This window comes from Alosa alosa, chromosome 7, assembly GCF_017589495.1.
Source record: "Alosa alosa isolate M-15738 ecotype Scorff River chromosome 7, AALO_Geno_1.1, whole genome shotgun sequence".
Lineage (NCBI taxonomy): Eukaryota > Metazoa > Chordata > Actinopteri > Clupeiformes > Clupeidae > Alosa > Alosa alosa.
The window spans coordinates 1,840,607-1,848,106 of record NC_063195.1 but is presented as its reverse complement, the minus strand read 5'-3'; the positions used below and the strand labels follow the sequence as shown (position 1 = coordinate 1,848,106).

Here is a 7,500-nt window from a genome sequence, read left to right as displayed (position 1 = left end):
GCTGTTGATCGTAGGAAGCCCCCCCCCAAAAAGAGAACATTTTGAAAAAATGACTCCTTAAATGGTGACTGCTGGTGGACTTTGTGAAAGAAATGGGCAGATTGAGTTACAAATTATGACATCACCACCAACACAAGCATGATTATTGCAGCACTTCAACAGGATTATTCATGTTTTTCTTTCACCTTTTTCATTTACATTATTAGTAATTAGCCACTGTACAACTGTACAACTGTAGGCCACTGTACAAACTATTACTATTTAGAATATACAGTGCTGTGCATAAGCTGACATTTATTTATATAAATAACATTTTATTTATTTACGATACATGATGCATTAAAAATAATTGATGTCCTATTTTTTTTTTTTTTAATTAGGCATTAAGACAAAAAGGCAAAAATATGTTTTTATTCCTCCCTTTAGTCAATTTCAGCATGGGTGTTCTTAACTTTTGCACAGCACTGTATAAACTATATAGACTTCTTTTCATGTCATTACACCAGTATTGGTGCAGTAAGTCAATTGAGTGCCTGTCACTTTAATGCCGGACGTCCGTGAGGCTTGCTTGATTCTTCACGGTTTTGCTTTCAACTTAGTAGCTTGTTGTGCATGGCATAAGAATATGTGGATGAAATAGAATTTTCATATGCGTTTCCCATGTCATTTGGTAAAATAAATGGTCAAAAACTCGAAGAAAATCTATCTTGATTATAGCAGATAAGGTCTTGCATCATATCTATAATTTTGGTGAGCTCTCTACAGGAATTACAAACCATCTCAGATGTAATGGCTGGCAGATCCTATTACTCAAATTCAATTAAATCCACCAATAGGCTAGCTAGACCTTAGTTTTTCACAGCCAAGGCATGTTAGCAACACAGGCTTGAAAAGCATTGCCTGTATCAATGTGCACCAAAACGAAACAACGCGAATTTCTCTCTCAGAATAGGCTAACGCTACTGAAGGTAGGGGCGAAGCCATTCACATGGTTTAATTTGGTTCCTTGGTTAACATAATGTAGGCTACGTTTTTTGCACAAAATTGTGTCTGCTCATAAACTTAAACATAAACACAAACAAAGCGTGATCTCCTGTGGAATCCCTGACTGCGCCTTCAACGTTAGCCTACTATTATTTGTTGACATGACACCTGAACGAACGGCAGCTGTTCCTGAAGTCTAGACTTTAAGTCTATTTTTTTAAATTTTTATTAGGCAACTTTTGCAGTGGCGCTTGAATTCCAGGAGGCGGCTACTTGTGATGAATACCATTGTGGGGAAACACTGCATAATTTGAATCGGGTTATAATGATATGGAAACGTGAAATTAAAGGAAATCCATAGTAGACTCTATAGTAGGCTTTGTTTTCATTAAAAAATAAGCTACCCACAATGCACGTGATTTCCTGCGGGCAGACAGAATATCTGGCTCGTTAGTTTTGTGGAAGTATAGATAGGTAGAAGGCTACGGAAAACTTGGAAAATTGGCTAAAAGAAGAACACTGTCAAGGAGCTAATCAAAAGCGATGAAGAGGAGAACGAAACAGGAGACAACGAGTATATGATGGGGTGGGGGCAGAATGATGAAGGCGGAGGCGGGATGGGATGGGATGGGATGGGGGCAGAATGATGAAGGCGGAGGCGGGATGGGATGGGATGGGATGGGGTGAGGCAGAATGATGAAGCGGAGGTGGGATGGGATGGGGTGAGGCAGAATGATGAAGGTGGAGGTGGAGGTGGGATGGGGTGAGGCAGAATGATGGCGGAGGTGGGGTGGGATGGGATGGGGTGGGGGCAGAATGATGAAGGCGGAGGTGGGGTGGGATGGGGTGGGGGCAGAATGATGAAGGCGGAGGTGGGGTGGGATGGGGTGGGAGCAGAATGATGAAGGCGGAGGTGGGATGGGATGGGATGGGATGGGGTGAGGCAGAATGATGAGAAGGCGGAGGTGGGATGGGATGGGATGGGGTGGGGGCAGAATGATGAAGGCGGAGGTGGGATGGGATGGGATGGGGTGGGGGCAGAATGATGAAGGCGGAGGTGGGATGGGATGGGGGCAGAATGATGAAGGCGGAGGTGGGATAGGATGGGGGCAGAATGATGAAGATGGAGGTGGGATGGGGTGGGGGAGCAGAATGATGAAGCGGAGGTGGGATGGGATGGGATGGGGTGAGGCAGAATGATGAGCGGAGGTGGGATGGGGTGGGGGCAGAATGATGAAGGCGGAGGTGGGGTGGGATGGGATGGGATGGGGTGAGGCAGAATGATGAAGGCGGAGGTGGATGGGATGGGATGGGATGGGGTGGGGGCAGAATGATGAAGGCGGAGGTGGATGGGATGGGATGGGATGGGGTGGGGGCAGAATGATGAAGGCGGAGGTGGGATGGGATGGGATGGGGTGGGGGCAGAATGATGAAGGCGGAGGTGGGATGGGATGGGATGGGGGCAGAATGATGAAGGCGGAGGTGGGATAGGATGGGGGCAGAATGATGAAGATGGAGGTGGGATGGGATGGGGGCAGAATGATGAAGGCGGAGGTGGGATGGGATGGGGGCAGAATGATGAAGGCGGAGGTGGGATGGGATGGGGGCAGAATGATGAAGGTGGAGGTGGCTCCCGAGCGCCGGGGGATGACAGACGAGACGGAAAAGACTGCGCGAAGAAAAGAAAAGTATGATACAGGCCTGGGCTTCACTATGATGAGGCATACAGGCCTAAGCTTCACTATGATGAGGCGTACAGGCCTAAGCTTCACTATGATGAGGCGTACAGGCCTGGGCTTCACTATGATGAGGCATACAGGCCTGGGCTTCACTATGATGAGGCGTACAGGCCTAAGCTTCACTATGATGAGGCATACAGGCCTAAGCTTCACTATGATGAGGCGTACAGGCCTAAGCTTCACTATGATGAGGCTGCAGGCTAAGCTTCACTATGATGAGGCTGCAGGCCTGGAGCTTCACTATGATGAGGCATACAGGCCTGGGCTTCACTATGATGAGGCGCACAGGCCTAAGCTTCCTATGATGAGGCATACAGGCCCAAGCTTTCACTATGATGAGGCCGCAGGCCTAAGCTTCACTATGATGAGGATGCACAGGCCTAAGCTTCACTATGATGAGGCATACAGGCCTAAGCTTCACGTGGATTTATCTAACCACCAGTCTAATGTTTTCTCCACATGGTTTTTAGTGTGAGCTCATAGACCAGTTGCACATTTTGATTTTGTTATTTGCCATCATGTAGGGTGGCTAATTAAACATTATGCCTGGAATCGTCAATAGAATGTGTTGTATTATGGTATTAGGATGGTGGGGGCTTGGCGTGCAGTCAGTATGTAAAAGGTGGTCCGCGGGAGAAAAAGTTTTGGAACCGCTGGTCTAGAACTTAGCAGTGATGATCAGTGCTGATCAGTGCTAACAGCGCAGTGCTGGTCAGTGCTAACAGCAGTAGCCTATAACTTAGCTGTGCTGGTCAGAGCTAACAGCAGTAGCCTGGTCAGTGCTAACAGCAGTAGTCTATAACTGAGCTAACAGCAGTAGTCTATAACTTAGCAGTGCTGGTCAGAGCTAACAGCAGTAGCACAGTATTTAGCAGTACTGGTCAGCGAGCAGTAGCCCATTACTTAGCTGTGCTGCCTATATATAACTTAGCAGTTCTGCCTAAACAAATGCCTGCCTTTTCAAATAACTGCCTAAAGGGCATTGCGATATGGCTGCCGCGTGGAGGGACAGGGCCTAAAAGGACTTTGCTTAGCAATGCTGGTCAACACTAACAGCAGTAGCATGTACCTTAACTGGGCTGGTCAATGCTAACAGCAGTTGCCTGGAACCTAACTGTGCTGGTCAACGCTGAGAGCAGTAGCCTATAAATTAAATGTGCTGGTCAAAACATATATTGGCCTATAAATTAACTTTCTGGGTCCGGCGTTAGCATTAGCCTATAACTTAACTGTGCTGGTCAGTGCTAACATCAATAGCCTTTAAGTTAGCCGTCCTGGTCAACGCTAAAAGCATTAGCCTGTAACTGTGCTGGGCAGAGCTAACAGCATCAGCCTGTAACTGTGCTGGGCAGAGCTAACAGCATCAGCGTGATACTGGCACCTTCATGCCACATCGGAAATTCTGACCTACGATAGAAAAATGAATTGAAAGAAAAGTCAGGTCGGATTTTAAACTTCGAAGAGACAGAAGTATTTTGTCCTGAGGTGCCCGACTTGACGTCACCATCATATTCTCCAATCACATTCTGAGTCCTGCAACTATCTAGATAGATAGATAGATAGATAGATAGTAGGGATACACGTCGCAATCAAGTGCTTCCATAAGTGAAAAAATGAAAATATTATTATCGGTCCGATAAACAGAATTCTGGCGATAATTTGCACCTTATTTTTTTAAAGTCCTAATTTCTAGGCCTCACGTGAGGTCAAGTCTGGCTACACTGAGCTACTTGAGCTTGGTTGGCTATACTTTTTTCCTCAATATACGTCAGCGGTGTGAATGTATTTCACCACTCCTAACAAAATCTTGTGATATCGCTCATTTGAGATCTGTGCATCTCCAAAATCGCCTGGTAGAATGATCATTTCATTTAACCTTACCAGAGCGAGCTCAGCTCTATCTAGAGCCGCCTTGTGCCTGGTGTGTTTGCACTTTACTGCTACTGATGGGAAAACAAATAAGCAAACTCTAGCCTAGTTCTAGGTTGTTGTTTTAGTATTATATTTGTATTTTTTTAAGTAGCTTGGGTTTTGTATTACTACATAGAAATATGCTAATCATTCCTCGCTTCAGTTCCAGACAGGTCATCATAATATTATTAGGTTATTAAAACCTTCGGGCTAACCCTTTCATTTTCTGCTGCAGCAGGTTGTGTAACAGAGCAGACGGACATAAGATACAGTCTGAGGAGTTGCAGCTTTTGTTCAGTTAAAGGAAACTAAACATAAGTTTCCTCACAAACTCTGATTTGGTCACTATACTGTAGCTTATTCCCAGCTGAGCCGTTTATGAGCGTTTGGTCTAAATTAAAACGTTCATACTCTCTAACAACTCACTTCACTTAATTCACGGCGTCCAGGTTCACTTAAAGGAGCCACACATACTGTAGGACTAGGCTACTGTTATGTTGTTGCCTGCCGCACTACTGGAGGACTGCGAGTTCTGTCCATCTCATTTGCGGTAGGTAAAATTACCCTTATAAAATTATGCTTATTAAATGCTTTCCCCAAATCACACTTTTTTTTTTTTTTTTCAGAGTATTATTATAAGTTTATCGTGTCGGTCAAAACAAACCAATAAATATCAGGTTATCGTTATGGGCCCTAAAATTCCATATCGGTTGCATCTCTAATAGATAGATACTTTAACTGATCCCCAGGGAAATTACAACTTCAGCAGCATACAGACAAATCACCAAACCCATTCACATTACAAAAATAGGCAAGGTAAATTTAATGGATCACTAAACTAACGCTAGATAGAAACACTGAGACATTTTCCTTCTTGATCAATCATATGTAGCGGTTACATAATTTCCTTCTTGATAAATCATAGTAAGCAGTTACATCATTTCCTTCTTGATCAATCATAGTAAGTAGTTACATCATTTCCTTCTTGATCAATCATAGTAAGCAGTTACATCATTTCCTTCTTGATCAATCATAGTAGCAGTTACATCATTTTTTTTCCTACTGGGTCAGGGATTGAACTAGGGTCACCCAATTATCGGCCAGGCGATTACTAGGCCGATATTTAGTATTTTATAATAATCGGTATTGGTCATTTTTCCCACCGATAAGCCGATATTAAAATGGATAGAATGAAAGAATGAAACTGCGCTACTTTGTAAAGCGTCTCTCACTCCCCTGCATTTGCTACACACTGTAGTGAAAGCATTGTCCCGCCCACTACACCGTCTGATTTGTTAGTTAGCATGAATGCAGCCAATCAGAATGAAGACTGAACACAGAGAAAGTTTGAGATTCTCGTACTGCAGAGCAGATGGACTGGGATCTTCAAATAATTCGTGGAGCTATTTTTTTTCGAAGGTAGCCCTGGAAGGAAGGTAGGTGCCTTTACACTGCTGAAGTGTAAATGAATCACAATCATCTACTTGTTCTTTCGAGTTACAAAAACACCACTTTGTAGCTATTGTCTCTTTAATCCGGATCAATAAACTCCCACTTCCTTTAAAGTTCTCAATTCTCATTGATGCACGTTAGTGCTGTTGGATGAAGTTACCTTGAGTTTGCTGAAATTGCAATGAATCACAATCATCTACACTGAAGTTACAAAAACACCACTTGTAAGTATTGTCTCTTTGATCGGATCAATAAGTAAAGCACCCACTTCCTTCATTTAGCGGGGAATTCCGATTGATGCATGTTAGTGATGTTTCCCAGCCTACTAGTTACAAACTGGTGCTGCGCGCCATGAAGTTCTTTGCCTCTGCCTTGTCCTTTAATTGAAATAACGGGACACCTTGGCGACGATATCCCTTAGGCCTACATAGTAGACAAGTCCTAAATTATCTTTGATAGTGAACGCCAAAAAAGTCTAGTTGCTCCTTTTTGAAGCGGACTGTCAGAAAAGACCAGGCTACAGGCACCAAGGGCCAGTCGTGAATTTAATCCGACCTGAAGTAAATCGCCCGAGCTGGCTATTAACGTGCCTTTTTTTAGGCTAACAAAAGTGTATCTTAAAGCCTACATATGGACACAAATTGCATGCTTAAATAGCCTAAGAACTATTTTAAAATGTTTTGTTAAACTATTCAACTGTAACCTTGCCATCACGCATGCACCTCTTCCTCTCTCCCTCTCTGCACTCACACACAGATGGCAAAAGCATCCCTCTTTGTGACAGGTCCCTTAACATAGTTAACAAGCCCATTGTAGGCCTAGTCTATAAAATAATTGCTATCACTCAGCTCTTGGATTAACATCATACACAGGATTTACACTTGTGATGCAAGTTGATAGACAATTGTGTATCAAAAGAAGAAAGGAAAGTTAGCATAATAAATGCTTTTGAATGTTTTTTTGCAGCATATCGCCTTTACTATCTACCCTCTTTTTTGACAACTGACATATCGGTTTTACATATCGGTTATCGGCCTCCTGGTTTGGTAATAATTGATATCGGTATCGGCCCTGAAAAAAACCATATCGGTCGATCCCTAATTCGAACTGCCAACCCTTCGGTTGCAAGCCCGAAGCTCTAACCAGTAGGCCACAGCTGCCCCAGTAAGCAGTAAAACAGTAAGCAGTTACATAAGCAGTAAGCAATAACATATTTGTGTGTTTCCTGTATTTGCTTTCCAAGCTGATCTCATGAACACACTTTTTTCAGAGGTCTGGATTTTTAAAGTCGGGTCCTCCGAGTTTACAGCCGGCATGAAGGTATCATAAGGCAAGTCCCTCCACTCGGCGGCCATATTGTAAAGCTTTTTGGGCACCTATTTTGGCAGAAATGTGCGTGCACAAGGCTTCACGA

At 43.7% G+C, this 7,500-nt stretch overlaps 1 pseudogene; it reads right to left on the bottom strand.

Moving 5' to 3' along the window:
• The window catches only part of LOC125297395, a 17,443-nt pseudogene that overhangs the window by 7,796 nt on the left and 2,147 nt on the right, over positions 1 to 7,500 (bottom strand).